A 17,796-nucleotide genomic window follows, 5' to 3' on the forward strand; every position below is an offset into this window, starting at 1 on the left:
CCGGAGATCTTCCCCAACCTCTCCCTCATCCTTGTTGAATCAAGGTGCGGGAGACGTCACCGAGCTGCACGTGTGTTGAACACGCAGGTGCCGTGGTTCGCATTAGATCGGAATCACACCGCGATCTAAATCGCCGTGAGAACGACTCCATCAACCTCGTTCTAGCAACGCTTCCGCTTAGCGATCTTCAAAGGTATGAAGATGCACTCACCCCTCTCATGTTGCTGGTCTCTCCATAGGAAGATCTGAATATGCGTAGGAAAAATTTTGAATTTATGCTACGTTACCCAACACTCAAGTCCCCTGATCTTCCGCCGTTCTGGAAAAAATTATTTCGGGGATTTTATTCCTTTGGACTCCGTTCCAAAATCAGATCTGAAAACACTCAAAAACACAGAAAAAACAGGAACTTGCACTTGGCACTGAATTAATAAGTTAGTTCCAAAAAAGATATAAAAGCTACATAAAACATCCAAAGTTGACAAGATAAAGCATGAAACCATAAAAAATTATAGATACGTTTGAGACGTATCACCTCCCTCAATCATAAATTCATCATAAGGCCATTCACATGGTTGTACCTGTGCGTCCCTTCATTGGTAAAGATCAGGCTCCCGAATCACAATACGGGGACCTCTCTTGCTTGAGGAACCACCATGATAGTTTCTCTTGAACATCTTTCTTTTCTGAAATTTTTAGTGACCCAAAGGAAAGGTGACTAAAGTTCAACTGAACTTGTAGAAACTACTCCCACAAGTGCCTAGAGGCCATATTATGCATCAAAACTACTTGGGACCAGCTAGAATCAGCATACAAAGCTCAAGAGCATGGTCACCAAGGGAGCAAAAATACGCGGAGTATAAGGCACTAGAGCAAAAACTAATTGGGCCTATGGAGGAGTCACTTACCAAGGAGTAATTTCCCCAAAACAGTTCGGAGAATGGTGATTTGAGCAAAGAGATCGAAAATCCCAGCAAGAGGAGCAAGAACACGTGTTTGAGCTGCGAAACGATTTTTTCTGGAGGTAGGGGAAGGACATGGGAGAAAGAATGAGTGGAGGGGGTGCCTGTGGGCCCCACAAGCCTGGGTGGCACGACCAGGGGGTGCCCGCGCCCCTAGGTCTTGTGGCCCACTGGTGTGCCCCTCAGACAGACTCTTTGTCCGAGTATTTTTCAAATATTCCTGAAAAAAATCATACTAGATTTTCACAGCGTTCGGAGAACTTCTATTTTCGGGGTATTTTTCCACCGAACGCTAAAACAGAAAACAGGGAAAACTAATCTAAACCTATCATTTTTATTCTAAGCAACCTACAGTGAAAGCTTGGAACTGAGGTTTGTGGCTCCTCGATTCATCCATCTCATGGTCATCGAAAGAAATCTGTCAATGGGGTTGATCAAATCCCCTCGACAAAACTTTCTTGAATCGCAAAAGAGAACGGAGAATTTTCGAATAGTCACTAGGTCACCTCAATGGGGATGTGTATTTCCCCAACAAACAAATCATACTTCATCTTGACACGAGGAATAGGGCATTCAAAGCTCCCAATAAGAATCGATGAAGTTTTTTTGATAGCATTGATGCAATGTACTCGATATTGTTTCTTCGGAAAGTGCATCGTATGCTCATTACCGTTGACATGGAAAGTGACATTGCCTTTGTTGCAATCTATAACAGCCCCAGAAGTGTTTAAAAGGGGTCTTCCAAGGATGATAGCCATGGCATCGTCCTCAGAATATCCAAGATAACAAAGTCTGTTAAGATAGTGGTGTTAGCAACCACGACAGGCACATCCTCGCAAATGCCGATAGGCAAAGCAGTTGATTTGTCGACCATTTGCAGAGAGATTTCAGTGGGTGTCAACTTATCCTGTTCAAGTCTACGATAAAGAGAGAGAGGCATAACACTAACACCTGCTGCAAGGTCACATACACCAGTTCTCACGTAGTTACCTTTAATGGAGCAAGGTATAGTGGGCACACCGGGATCACCTAGTTTCTTTGGAGTTCCACCCTTGAAAGTATAATTAGCAAGCATGGTGGAAATATCAACCTCAGGTATCCTCCTCTTATTAGTCACAATATCTTTCATGTACTTAGCATACGGAGACATCTTGAGCATATCCGTCAAACGCATTTGCAAAAAAACAGGTGTGATCATGTGAACGAATCGCTCAAAATCCTCATCATCCATTTTCTTGGATGGTTTGGGAGGAAATGGCATGGGTTTCTGAACCCATTGTTCCCTTTCTTTACCATGCTTCCTAGCAGTGAAGTCATTCTTATTGTATCTTCTATTCTTAGGCTGTGGGTTATCAAGATCAATACTAGGTTCAATCTCCACATCCTTTTCATTGCTAGGTTGAGCATCTTCATGAACATCACTATTGATATTATCATTAGGCCAATGTTGGGGATATTATCTGTTGATAACCCGCCCTAATTGGGCCGGGTCACCAAAGCTGGCGACTCATCTAAGATGTAGTTTGGGCCTTGGTTTGGTAGAGCCAAGAGTAGTATGGCGGTTTATGACTTTCGGAAGGAGTCCATAATAAAGGTGTCCAGGCTTCGGAAGGAGGCGACTTAGAGATCGCAAGGTCACGATTTGTGTAAAGGAAAGGATCCTTGTGAACCCTAAGGACTCGACCTGTACATAAAGGCGAGTCCCAGGGGAGAAGAGGACAGGTTAGAAATCATCGATTGCTAGGTCTGGCGAGTTATGCCCTCCTTGTAATCAAAACTCCATCAATACAACTCAAAGGAGGACGTAGGCCTTTACCTCCTCACGAGGGGCCGAACCTGGGTAAACCGCCGTATTTCTCCCATTCAACCCCTTTGAGTCGCCACCAAAGTGCGATGGCTCCAGTACTAAGTCCTTTCACGAGGACATCTGCCGTGACAAAACCACGACAGTTGGCGCCCACTGTGGGGCCTGCGCACGGTGGAGTTGAGTTCTCAAAGAGAGCCCTACCAGAGTTTGGGAGCTACGCGACGGGGCTCATGACCCGGAGCCGCCGCGCGAAGTTCAACATCAACAACCTGCAATGGGGGCCCGAAGCGAATTCGATCGAATCTGGTTACAGGGTCCCCTTCGGCAAGATCAGCGTCTTCATCGGCATGATTGGATCATCCGTGCCTGAACCAGATATCTCCACCAACATCGTCGAGCCGGCCAGGTACGTCCGCCCACTAACAACGTCAAATCTGACTCGCCCGATCTTTATTGGATTCACGCAGGGGTCTGAGGAGCCAGAACACTGAGCGACCCAGGAAACCACACCCGTCAACACTGATGACGAATCATCCATGGGCAATTCAGATTCAATCCGGTCTCTACATGGGGATTGTCTCGGAAGCTTGTCGTTGGCCATGGACCCCGAAGTCCTTGACCGAACCCGCCGCCAGATCGCTATTTACATGGCTGGGGCGACTCAGCCCTCGCCAAACCTGGCAGGCGGGGATGGGCCTGGCGAGACATCTAGAAGCCCGGCCGCTGTCTTGGTGGAATTAGCAGCAGAAATTACAAGGCTTATGGCGACTCCCATCACACCGGAAAACTAGGAGGCAGTAAACACGGAATTGGCGAAGCTAAGAGAAGCAGTGGCAAAAGCTCATCGGGATGCCGAGGTGGAATCTGCCAGAATCGAGACCCGGCAGGCTCAAATTACCGCCGAGAGAATTCGCTTAAATACTGACAACTCGCGGCTTGAAAAACACCAGCGCGCACCTGACGACATCCATCAGCGGAGGCACCAGGGTCGCCTTCCCCCTGATCTCAACCCAACCCGCCTGTTCGATACTCCGCGAACTCCCGGGGCGGGAGCCGCCCCACGGGGAGGACCGGGCCAACCACCTAACCCGCCGGTTCAACCAATTGAGGATCGCGTTCCCCGATTCCGGACACCTCTAGGTCTCTTTTCCAACCCAATGGACAACGTCCTTGCTGCAACTCGCCATTTGGAATCTCTTCAGATTCACGGCAATACTCCTGCCGAGATAGAAGCAAGAAACACCATTGAGATGTTGAAGACAGCAGTGGTTCAAAACGCCCAGTTCTCACATAGCCTAGATAGGCTGCATTTCACTCCCCAGGCGAGTCACACCAGGAGTCGGCCAGAAGACCAACCCGCTGTAAACAGTGGATGGCGACTCATCCCCCAGGATAACCTGCCTGACCATCACAACCCGCCGGGCCGGGAACTCCCAAACATCCAAGTCGCCCCAGCCCTTCTCGTCGGGAGCGGTGGGCGAGTGGGGGTGCCGTGCTTGGCCCCCGCTCTCCGCGATGAACGAATGCCAAAGGATTTTAAAGGACCAAGAAAGGTGCCTAATTACACCCCGGACCTTGAGCCGGCATCATGGGTCGAGAGTTATGAAATCGCCATGGACATGCTCGATGTAAACGAAGCAGTTTGCGCCAGATACTTCACGATTATGCTCGAAGGGTCAGCACGTACTTGGTTAAAAAACTTACCCCCCAACTCCATCCAGACCTGGGCTGAATTGAAAGAGCGCTTCATCAAAAACTTCCGAGGAACCTGCAAACGTCCAATGACGATTGTCGATCTGCAGCACTGTGTTTAGCGCCCCGATGAGTCGGCCCACCATTGGTCACGGCGGGTCGCGGAAATTATCCATTCACCAGACGGTATTACGGCGGCTCAGGCTGTGTTGATCCTCGAGCAGAATTGCCACTACGAACCCCTGGTGCAGAAGTTGGGGCGACTCAAGCGAAAGGTCCAAGACATGGGGGAGCTAATGGATACTCTCACTAGATACGCTGAAGCAGACGACACCAAAGATCCCAGTGAGGACGGTAAAGCTAACTCGCCAAAGAAGGGCGAGTCATCCAAAAATCATACCCGTTTCCAGGGACGTAACCGCCACAATCAGGGAGCCAATGGCAAGAGAAGGCAGCAAGAGGAATCTTCGGATTTAGTCGCCAATACCAACACCAACAATGGCAACCAACGCCAGAAGAAAAACAGGGGTTACAGTGGTAAGAAGCCGCGTAACTATGAAGAGTTACTCAAGGGCCCTTGCCCGCACCATGCCATGGCAGACGGACCTGCGAATCATTCCTGGGAGAACTGTTTCGTGATGCGGGAGTTTCGGGCGGAAGCGATCAAGAAAAGCCAAAATGGTGACCCGGACCAACGACAGGAGCAGTTTGCTGCACCCAACCAACGTCAAAACCCCTTTGGCGGTTTTCCCGAGCCGGGGGCTCAGGGGGGCCCGCAGCCAAGCAGTGGCCAGTACCCAGTGCATCACCAGCGGAGGTATAACCCGCCCGGGGCTTTTCAGCAACCACCCCCACAGGGAGCTTCGCAGGGTCAGGATGGCAACGGTGGCTTTCGCAACAACCCCAAACAGTTAAGCAATGGGCAGTACCACATTTTCACCACCAATGCTTGCAGGCGTGATAAGAAGGTGAGTCACCGGGCATTAAGTGTGTCTGAGCCGGCACTTCCCAGGTACCTCCACTGGTCCGAGCAGACCATATCATGGAGTAGGGAGGATCACCCGCCAAGAATTGACAACCCTGGCGACTTAGCGTTGGTCGTAGCTCCTCAAGTTGGGGGGTACACCCTGTCCAAGGTACTAATGGACGGTGGCAGCGGCATTAATATCTTATATTTTGACACTTTCCAAAGGATGAATCTATTGGAGAAGGATTTGATGCCTTCAACCACGGTATTCCATGGAATCGTCCCGGGCAAGTCGGCGTACCCCATAGGCCGAGTGACGCTCATAGTCGCATTTGGAACAACATATAACTACAGGAGTGAGTCGCTGATGTTTGAGGTGTTCAAATTGAAAAGCCCCTACCATGCGCTATTTGGGCGGCCGGCTTACGCCCGGTTCATGGCTCGCCCATGCTATGTTTACCTCAAACTCAAGATGCCTGGTCCTAAGGGACCCATCACAGTGGACGGTGATAGAAGAATTGCAAAGGAGTGTGAAGAGGGGGACGCGGCTTATGCAGAAGTCGCATGCGCTACAGAAGAGCTCAAGTACCATCGGGCCAATGTTGATCCTTCTGGCATGTCGCCCTTAAAGAAGCCAACGACAGATGCTGAGCCGCCCCTCAAGTTCAAACCAACGGATGACACTAAAACGGTTGATTTCGTTCCTGGCGATTCATCCAAGCAGTTCAGCATTGGGACGGGTCTGGATCCCAAATAGGAAAGCGCGCTCATCGAATTCATCCGTGAGAATCGGGACATCTTCGCATGGAAACCTTCTGACATGCCTGGTGTGCGGAGAGAATTCGCTGAGCACCATCTTAATGTTGACCCAAAAGCAAAACCTGTCCAGCAGTATCTTCGCAAGTTTAATGAGGAACGGTGCAAGCCAATCGGGGAAGAGGTTGCCCGTCTCTTAGCCGCCGGATTCATCGTGGAAGGTTTCCACCCCAAGTGGTTAGCTAACCCGGTCCTGGTAGTCAAAAAGAATGGCACTTTCCGTATGTGCATTGATTACACGGACCTTAATAGAGCTTGTCCCAAAGATCCTTTCGCTCTACCCCGTACCGACCAGATTATTGACTCGGTGGCGGGATGCGAATGTTTGCGCTTTTTGGACGCCTACTCTGGTTATCACCAAATCAATATGGCCGTGGAAGATCAAGAAAAAACAGCTTTTATAACCTCCTTTGGGGCTTTTTGCTATGTCTCCATGTCGTTCGGGCTCAAGAGTGCAGGGGCGACTTACCAGCGCTGCATCCAGAACTGCCTCCGCGGCCAAATCGGATGCAACGTTCACGCCTATGTCGATGACATCGTGATTAAGACCCGCCGGGGGGAGACGCTACTGGAGGATCTCAAGGAGACTTTCGATAATCTGCGGGTGTATCAGATGAAGCTGAATCCCACCAAGTGTGTTTTTGGTGTTCCCGCAGGGAAATTGTTGGGCTTCCTGGTGTCTGAGCGTGGCATTGAAGCTAACCCGGACAAAATCGAAGCGGTCATGTCCCTTGGGAAACCGGCGAATGTTAACTAAGTCCAACGGATGGCGGGTCGCATTGCGGCTTTAAGTCGCTTCGTAAGCCGCCTGGGAGAAAAGGCGATTCCCCTTTATCAATTACTGAAGAAATCTGACCATTTTGTTTGGACAGATGAGGCAGATGAGGCTTTGGAATCCTTGAAACGGCAACTGGTCAACCCGCCGGTCTTGGCCGCCCCGACTGAGAAAGAACCCATGCTTTTGTATATTGCGGCAAACTCTAAAGCAGTAAGTGTGGCGGTGGTCGTTGAAAGGAAGGAGGAAGGGAAGGAATACCCAGTGCAGCGCCCGGTATATTTTGTCAGCGAAGTGTTAACTCTTTCCAAGCAACGGTACCCACATTGGCAGAAGTTAGTGTATGGGGTGTTTATGGCAAGTCACGAGCTTAAGCATTATTTCCAAGAGCATCCCATCATGGTGGTTAGTTCCGCCCCCCTCGGGGACATCATCCAGAATCGGGAGGCAACAGGGCGGATCGCCAAATGGGCGATTGAACTTGGGCCGCATCACGGGCGATACACCCCTCGTACATCCATTAAATCTCAAGCCTTAGTTGATTTCGTCAATGATTGGACGGAATTGCAGGCCCCAGAGGACAGGCCTGATCTTACATACTGGACTATTTATTTTGATGGATCCAGGCAGCTGGAAGGCTCGGGGGCTGGTGTGGTACTGGTATCCCCTCAAGGAGACAAATTCTGTTATGTCCTACGACTCATGTTTTCGTGCACTAACAATGCTGCGGAATATGAAGCTTTGCTTCATGGCTTGCGACTCGCCAAGGAGATGAACCTTACGCGGGTCAGATGTTTTGGCGACTCTGATCTGGTGGCGCAGCAAGTTTCAGGCACCTGGGATTCTCGAGACCCCGTGATGGCGGCTTACAGAAGAGCTGTGTCCGATGTGGCGGGTCATTTCCATGGCTATCAGGTTGATCACATTGATCGGCGCCTCAACGAGGCTGCTGACACCCTTTCACGTCTTGGTTCCCAGCGAAAGCCGGTTCCCCCCAATGTTTTTCTGGATATTCTGCATAAACCCTCCGTGAGTTTGCTGTCGGAGGAAGAGTTGGCAATACCAGATCCTGAATCTCAATTCGTGGCGGCTCTCCACGTCACGCCGGATTGGGTTCTTCCCTATCTGGCCTATCTCGCCCGGGGCGATTTACCAACAGACAAAGTTTTGGCCCGCCAAATTGTTCGACGGAGCAAATCCATGGTGATCATCAATGGCGAATTATATAAACGGAGTGCCTCTGGAGTTTTTCAACGATGCGTTTCCTCCGAAGATGGATGCATAATCCTAAATGACATTCATTCCGGAGATTGCGGGCATCACGCCGGGTCACGCTCTTTGGTTTCAAAGGCATTCTGTCATGGTTTCTTTTGGTTGACGGCTCATGCAGATGCAGAAGAGATAGTTCGTCGGTGCGAGGGATGCCAGCGTTATGGACGACAGGCTCATGTGCCGGCTCAAGAACTAAGAAGGATTCCCATCACTTGGCCTTTCGCGGTCTGGGGTTTAGACATGGTTGGCCCCTTTAAAATGTCATCCAACAAGAAAACCCATTTGCTGGTGGCAGTTGATAAGTTCACCAAGTGGGTTGAGGCAGAACCTATTGGAACTTGCGATGCGGAGACGGCGGTCAAATTCTTGAAGAAGCTGATTTTATGCTTTGGATATCCACACAGTATCATTACTGATAATGGCACTAACCTGTCTCAAGGGGCGATGCAGGAGTTTTGCCGTCGAGAGCATATCCGGCTTGATGTTTCTGCGGTCGCTCACCCGCAATCTAATGGGCAGGCGGAAGGGGCGAATTAGGAAGTTTTACGGGGAATTAAGCCCCGACTCATGGTTCCCTTGGAAAAGACCCCGGGATGTTGGGTTGAAGAATTGCCTTTAGTGTTATGGAGCATCCGGACCACCCCGAACCCGTCCACGGGTTTTACCCCTTTCTTTCTGGTCTATGGAGCAGAAGTTCTTCCCAGTGACATAAGGCATGACTCGCCCAGAGTCGCCGCTTATGTGGAAGAGGACAACGAACTGGCCGTCCAAACTCTTTGGACGCCTTAGAGGAGGTGCGCGACTTGGTTGCGGCCCAATCGGCCATCTATCAGCGGGATTTACGGCGTTATCACAATCGCCGGGTCAAGAGCCAAACCTTTCAGGAAGGCGACTTAGTGCTTCGGCTAATACAGGATCGCGCTGGCATGCATAAGTTATCACCACCATGGGAAGGACCGTTCGTCATCAGCAAAAATCTTCACAACGGCTCTTACTATTTGGTGGATCTCCGGCCTGACCGGCCAACCACGGAGGCTCAGTCAACTCCCCCTTGGATTATTGCCCATTTGCGGCCTTACTACACTTGAGCTTTCAACTTCTGCATTTTGTAAGTTTTTTTTGTCTTTATTATAAAGCAATAAAATTGAAACGCCACCCGACTTGGGGGCTTCCTCTTATTGAGATCAGCTTTATTATTATTTTTTGTCTATGAAATTATTATCTTGGGCGGCGCTTGAGCTTTCTGACTCGCCCGATCCCGTCGCGACCTTATGAGCCGACGAAATCATTATCGTGGGCGGTGCATGCGCTTTTTGACTCGCCCGATCCTGTCGCGACCTTGTGAGCCGACGAAATCATTATCTTGGGCGGTGCTTGAGCTTTCTGACTCGCCCGATCCTATCGCGACCTTATGAGCCGACGAAATCATTATCTTGGGCGGTGCTTGAGCTTTCTGACTCGCTCGATCCTGTCGCGACCTTATGAGCCGACGAAATCATTATCTTGGTCGGTGCTTGAGCTTTCTGACTCGCCCGATCCTATCGCGACCTTATGAGCCGACAAAATCATTATCTTGGGCGGTGCTTGAGCTTTCTGACTCGCCCGATCCTGTCGCGACCTTATGAGCCGACAAAATCATTATCTTGGGCGGTGTTTGAGCTTTCTGACTCGCCCGATCCTGTCGCGACCTTATGAGCCGACGAAATTATTATCTTGGGCGGTGCTTGAGCTTTCTGACTCGCCCGATCCTGTTGCGACCTTATGAGCCGACAAAATCATTATTTTGGGTGGTGCTTGAGCTTTCTGACTCGCCCTATCCTGTCGCGACCTTATGAGCCGACGAAAGTACTGTTTTTTACCTTCCTGGCACTGCTGCAAGGTTTTTCAGACTTTTTTTGTCTGATTTGCCTCAAAATATTTTGGGGTGACTACTATTTGTTATCACTTATTATTTAGTGAGATGATTTCACATATGTTTTTCAAAGCTTAGAACAGGTTGATGATCGACATCTCTTTATCCATGGCGGATTAAGCATCATAAAAAAAGCCTCAAACGGCGGATCAAGTATTTCAAATCGCCTTAAGGGCGACATAAGGTATCACAAAGGCAGTATCGATTCCTAAAGGGGACCTATTAAATGGCTCTCATGGCCGATTCAATGAAAATTTATTCCGTTGACGCCCTTGGATCAGCCTGTTGCGAGCTTTGGCCAACCTCAATCTGCAAGTCGCCCAGTACCCAGTTACACTTGCACAGAGCGGCAAATTCATCTTCATCGATCAGGATTGATGAAAGATCCGCGTCCAAGTCAAAAGGATTCTTGGGTCTCCGCGGAGTTAAACTGGTCGTCACAAAGGTTGGCGGGTTGACCTTCTTGTTCTTGTAGGCGGCCTGGTACTTTGATAAGTCCAGACTTGCAGCAAGCTGAGTCGCCACCAGACGGGAGTCCTTAACAACACGCTGCTAGTCCTCTTCGGCGAATTCTGACCCATCATCCTTGAGTTGAGGAAAGCCCGCCGCTACTTCTTCTGGGTTGATTTCTGGAGCATATGCTAAGAAGCGACTCAGTGTAGTCAGCACCCCCTTCCGGGCGGCTGACTGTGTTAACTCGCCAATCTGAGGAGGAACCATGGATAAGCAACCAAGCATCTTCTTCATGGAGGTTATAGACTCCTTGGCGCCCATCACTGCTTTCACAGTCAATACGCTGCCGATATATAGCTGCTCTGTCAGCGTGTAAGTCGCCTTCAGTGTCAGAACGCAATCATCCTGAAGGTTGGCGCCTCTCGGACCTGCACAAGGGGTAATGATAATCAGCGACTCGGATAAGAGTTATTTGTTTAAAAAGGTCAAGAGTTAGTATTTTACCAAAGACGGCTTGCGCCATGTTTGAGATATGACATTTTAAACCGGACAGTTCTTGTTGCACAGTAGCCAGATGGGGTTCAGCCTTCTTTGCTCGCTTTGTTGAAGCATCTTGGTCAGCTTGAGCCTTTTTTAAATCGGCTTTTAGTTTTTCCATCTCAGCTAAGACCAATTGATACTTCTCCTCCGATTTGGCTCGGGCATCCTGCTGATTAGATAAGCTTTTATTCAAGTCGCCAAGTGCTGACGCAGTCTGGATAAGAGATTCCTGTTGAAGCATATGATTAAGGGGCAAGTCTCAGAACTATTGCAAGCAACATCCCCGACACTTGGGGGCTAATGTATAATTTTTCAGACAAAATTATACACCATCAAGACCCGGCTCATCTTTTTACTGATGACCCGGCCTTTGGGGGTTACTGGTCGAAAGCTTTTCTAGTCATCAAGACCCGGCTCATCTTTTTACTGATGACCCGGCCCTTGGGGGTTACTGGTCGAAAGTTTTTCTAGTAATCAAGACCCGGCTCATCGTTTTACTGATGACCCGGCCCTTGGAGCTTACTGGTCGAAAGTTTTTCTAGTCATCAAGACCCGGCTCATCTTTTTACTGATGACCCGGCCCTTGGGGGTTACTGGTCGAAAGATTTTCTAGTCATCAAGACCCGGCTCATCTTTTTACTGATGACCCGGCCCTTGGGGGTTAATGAAGATAATATGGTATACAACAAAACTTACCTCATGTTTGCTTTTCAGCATCCGAAGCAGGCTTTTCTCCATCTCATAACTCGCGTCTAGGCGACTTGCAAAACCAGAGCAAAGTTCTTTGAACTCCAAATGTTCATATTGGGAGAGCTTAGCCTTGGAGAGTTCATATTCAGGAACAGTTTGAGAACATGATGACACGTGCTTTGATAAAACCGATGTGGCCGGTTTAGAGAAGCTGGTACCAGTGATAATTACAGCGTCCGGGTCTTCTGCTCTTGTCAACGGACTTGGCGGCTTGGGGGCATCCATTGTTTCCTTGGGAGAGCTCGGGAGATCTGCTTGATCCTCAGGTTTGTCTTGGTCCGGGTTATCTTGGATCAGCGCCGGCTCTTTGATAGGCTTTGAGATTATGATGGGAGTTGACCCGCCAGTTTTCCTTTTCTTCGCGTGTGCCCTGAAAGAGGAAAGAAGCGTGGTTAAGGACTGAGAATTTATCACCATCAGATTCAAAGTAAAAATTATCAAAAGACTTACCCAGGGACACGGATCATTGGCGGAAGTGCCGACATTACTGAGTTTCCGGATGTAGGAGGAGAATTCTGCAAGAGTTGCACGTCGAAGATATAAGTGGGTTACAAATGCGATCCAAAAAGACATGAGGAAGTGTTGTTAAAGGATACCTCATTTGGCCTTTTCTTGCTCCCTGTGGGTAAACCGGACACCAGATCACCGGAATGACTTCGGGTCTTCCGATTTGAAGTGTATTGTGCTTTCTTCAGAAGAAAATTTGGGTCCAAACAAGCATTTGGATGTGAGAAGGGAACTTTCCCACAAATTCGCCTGGCCGGCTTAGGTGGAGAAGGAGATGAATCGGAGGAAACAGAAATTACCTCTACAAAATCCTCCTGGCTTTCGTTGTCTTCATTCTATTCCAGAGATGCAGAGGTATAAATACAAAGTTAACAGTAATGGATGGCGAGTTAAGAGAAGGTAGGTTTTTACCTCCGAAGGTGCGTCGCCGACTTGGGATTCATCGGCATCGGATGGTTCAGTCACAGCAGCTTTGCCCTTTCCCTTGGTTTTCTTCTTTGGCGGCGGCCTAGCTTGCTTCATGGCTGGCTTTTTGGGCTTCTTGGACCAAAATTTATCACCTTTCTGAAATGGCATATGTTATGAGAGGCCATAACTCGAATGAGACATAAGAAGTAAAAGACAAAAGGCGGGTTACAATTGCTTACCTTGGGTGCCGGATTAATCTTGCAGAAGGGTTTAAGACCTATTCGACTGCATTTTCCCGCAGGCTCACCGGTCAGCTTCTTGATGATGGTAACAATATCGCTTTCCGTTAGAGCCGTGCAGAAGTAACATTGAGGATGGTCTAGAGTGCTGTCAAATTCACACATTAACCCGTCTCGGCGACTTAGAGGGAGGATGCGCCATTCGACCCAGCAGCGGATCAAGTCAACCCCAGTTAGGTCGTTGTTTGTCAAAGATCTTAACTCGGACAAAACTGGGATAAAATCAGATTCTTCTTCTTCGGTGAGCTTTTCCGGGAGCTTGAAATTCGTTGGGAGGCGATCTTCCCTATAGCCCAGAAGCTTGTTTTCACTTACAGGCGAGGTCTCTTGACAATAGAACCAAGACTCGCCCCAGCCCTTGGGGTGGCTTGGCATGGCGAGCGACGGAAATGGGCTATCCCTACGGCGCTGAACATTTACACCGCCGAGCTCCAGGCTGGGACCATTGTGAAATTCTGTTTGGCGATTTAAGTGCAAGAAATACCAGAATAAGGGAACTGAGGGTTCCATCCACAGGTAAGCCTCACAAAACACCTGGAACTGACATATGTTGCTCATCGAATTGGGCCCTAGATCCTGGAGGCGGACATTCATGAAAGCCATGGCATCTTTAAGGAACTTCGATCCGGGCGGCTTAAAACCCCGCTCAAGGTGTTCAACGAAAACAACTATTTCCCCTTCTTTGGGATTTGGGATTTCCTCTCCGAACCCGGTACGCCAACCGATAACATCCTGAGGGTCCAAATTTCCCGTTTTCACATAATCCTGAGGGCATCATTGACCTTGGTAGGGAGCCAGTCACTTTTGAAAACGGCGCCCATGCTACAAAGGAATAAAGTGCGGGTGAATTGACACGCCAAAACATCTATTGTAAGAGGTGAAGCAATTTCATTTGACTCGCCAGGTAATTTGTCCGCGGGTTAAGGAAATTTTTTGATCCGCCAAATGAAGGCCCGAGTCAGGTTGCTATGGTGACTTACGAAGTTTGGCTACTTAAAGGGGTTGTGTGTCAAGGTGTCAGAGGCATCTATCCAAAAATGGTGAAGTATGGAGACTACAAACAGTTTTCACATAACAAGCGGTAGATTATGGATCTACTCGACAGCTGAGAATAAATACGGAAAATGACCGAATGCGGCAGCCTACGACCAAGATGGGACAGTGCTGTTGGTTTGGTGAAATACTACTCTAAGTGTGCAAATCAAGCGTGGACAAATAAAGGTATTGGAGACGTTGGTTTTCTTGTCGTCATCGATATCAACGAATCAAGAAAAAGTAACAACTTTTCGGGGAGGCATCAAGATAATGGCAGTGATGAACTTCGAAAAAGAATAGGGATCTGCTCTTGAGTAAACGGAGATCTAACCTGGTGGTTTCGGCCAGAGATGATCGACGGCAACGAAAGCTTCTGGAGGGGCGCGGAAACCTCGGGCGGCGTCGAAGTATTCGGCGGCGACGAAGCGTACGGCGGCGACGACATGCTCGATGGCGGCGAGGCATTTGACAGCGGCGAGAACTGCTCAGCCCCGACGGGGTGTTCGGCAGCGCCAAAGCTTTCGGGCGGCGACGAGGACTTCGGACGGCGGCGGAGCACTCGGACGGCAGTGAGTTTTTCGCTGCGGTAATGGGGAGGGAAGGTGATGAGACTGGTGGGTGGAATGCGCTCAGTCTTGTCCCCCCACCTATTTAAGAGGGCGGACGCTGGAATCGAGGCGCCGTGAGCGGGAACTGCCAAACGGAAAAGATTCTCCATGATGGCGCCCCGAAAATTTTGGGATAATGATGTTGAAGGATCCGTTGGGAGATTACGTCGTTATCCTTTCCGGGATTCAAGGAAGGAGCTAACAAGAAGCGGTTTGGCGACTCAGGTTTTTCCGCAACAGATGGTGGTTCGAGTGCATGGTGCATAAGAAGAGTGAAGATGAATCGCCTTTAAGTTTAAGTAAAGATATTGGCGTGAAAGAAATTCAAGTCAATCTGGGGCCTAACGTTGGGGATATTATCTGTTGATAATCCGCCCTAATTGGGCCGGGTCACCAAAGCTGGCGACTCATCTAAGATGTAGTTTGGGCCTTGGTCTGGTAGAGCCAAGAGTAGTATGGCGGTTTATGACTTTCGGAAGGAGTCCATAATAAAGGTGTCCAGGCTTCGGAAGGAGGCGACTTAGAGATCGCAAGGGTCACGATTTGTGTAAAGGAAAGGATCCTTGTGAACCCTAAGGACTCGACCTGTATATAAAGGCGAGTCCCAAGGGAGAAAAGGATAGGTTAGAAATCATCGATTGCTAGGTCTGGCGAGTTATGCCCTCCTTGTAATCAAAACTCCATCAATACAACTCAAAGCAGGACGTAGGCCTTTACCTCCTCACGAGGGGCCGAACCTGGGTAAACCGCCGTCTTTCTCCCGTTCAACCCCTTTGAGTCGCCACCAAAGTGCGATGGCTCCAGTACTAAGTCCTTTCACGAGGACATCTGCCGTGACAAAACCACGACAATTAGGCTCATGTTCATCACCAGCTTGTGTTTCAGCATTAGAGATGGAGGCAGCATTTGGACTCTCAGGGGTAGCAGCAACAGGGTTGCTAGCGTGGAGGTTCGTATCATTTTTCTTCTTCTTTCTAGGATGACTAGGTGCATCAGTGCTAACTCCTTGAGACTCTTTTTCAACTCTCTTCGGATGACCCTCAGGATACAAAGGTTCCTGGGTCATTCTACAGCCTCTAGTAACGACTCTGACGGAATTGTCATTCAACTCATAGAGCAAGTCATTATGAGCTTTAAGTACTTGTTCTACCTGAGTAGTAACCATAGAAGCATGTTTACTCAGAAGCTTAAGATCATTGACGTTTCTGTCCACACAAGCACTTAAATGACTGAGCATACGAGCATTCTTTTCCAATTGTCTGCTAACATAATCATTGAAACTTTGTTGTTTGGCAACGAAGTTATCAAATTCATCCATGCATAAGCTAGCAGGTTTATCAAAAGGAATATCACTCTCATCAAACCTACGCAGAGAATTTACTTCTACTACCTGTATCGGGTTATTGAGACCATGGATCTCTTCGATAGGTGTTAGATTTTTGACATCTTCAGATTTAATGATAGATTTCTTGGCTTCTTGCATATCTTCTGGACTGAGGAATAGAATACCTCTTTTCTTCGGAGTTGGCTTAGGAGGTGGTTCGGGAATAGTCCAAGCATTCTCATTGAACAAGATGTTGTGCAGTAGAATCTCAGCTTGTTCTACGGTTTGTTCCCTAAAAACACTACCGGCACAACTATCTAGGTGGTCTTTGGAAGCATCGGCAAGTCCATTATAGAAGATATCAAGTATTTCATTCTTCTCAAGAGGGTGATCAGGCAAAGCATTCAGTAGCTGGATAAGCCTACCCCAAGCTTGTGGGAGACTCTCTTCTTCAGCTTGAGCAAAGTTGTATATTTCCTGCAAGGCAGCTTGCTTCTTATGGGCAGGGAAATATTTTTCAGAGAAGTAGTAGACCATATCCTGGGGGCTACGCACACATCCAGGAGCAAGAGAAGTGAACCAGGTCTTAGCATCATTCTTTAGCAAGAAAGGAAACACCTTGAGCATATAGTCGTGGCGGATCTTTTCCTCACTAGTGAATAGGGTGGCTATATCGTGCAGTTTGGTAAGATGGGCTACAACTGTTTCAGATTCATAACCGTGAAAAGGATCAGATTCGACCAGAGTGATTAACTCAGGGTCGACAGAGAATTCATAATCCTTATCGGTCACAAAGATAGGCGAAGTTGCAAACTTCGGGTCATATTTCATCCTAGCGTTCAGAGATTTTTCTTTCCACTTGAGTAGTAATTTCTCAACATCATAGCTATCCATACACACAAGAAAATCCTCAGCTATCTCTCCCTCCATAACATAGCGTTCAGGCATAACAGGCAATTCAGGCATAGTAGGAGGTTCTACTTCAATAGTATCAGCAGTTTCAGAAGTATCATCACGTCTAGCAGCAACTCTAGCAATTTGTGCATCAAGGGCACCTAGTGGCAAAGTAGTATCAAGGGTAGCAGGCATAGTATCAAGCATAACATCATCAGACATAGTATCTAACATTGCATCATCAGGCATAGTATCAAGCATAGCATCATGGACAGCAAAAGTAGCATCATCAAGCACAGGCGACATATCAAGATTTCTAGCAGGAGGTGAAGTTGCAAACTTACTCAGAACTGAAGGTGAATCAAGTGCAGAGCTAGATGGTAGTTCCTTACCTCTCTCATAGTGGAAGGTAGGAATTTAGTTCTTGGATCTTTCGGATTCCTCATAGTGATCAGCAGACGTCAATCCCAAGTGACTCAGAGAATATAGATGTGCTTCCTCGGCAAGGGCGCCAGAAAAAGCGTTGATGTCCCACAAGCGTATGGGATCGCAACAGTTTTCGAGGGTAGAGTATTCAAGACAAATTTATTGATTCGACTCAAGGGGAAGCGAAATAATATTCTCAAGTATTAGTAGTTGAGTTGTCAATTCAACCACACCTGAAAGATTAGTGTCTGCAAGCAAAGTATCAGTAGCAAGGTAGTATGATAGCAACGGTGCCAGAAAAAGCCTTGGTTAAGAAAAAGCCTTGGTTAAAGGGATTGTCAGTACCGCT

The sequence above is a fragment of the Hordeum vulgare genome, chromosome 4H, assembly GCF_904849725.1.
Source record: "Hordeum vulgare subsp. vulgare chromosome 4H, MorexV3_pseudomolecules_assembly, whole genome shotgun sequence".
Lineage (NCBI taxonomy): Eukaryota > Viridiplantae > Streptophyta > Magnoliopsida > Poales > Poaceae > Hordeum > Hordeum vulgare.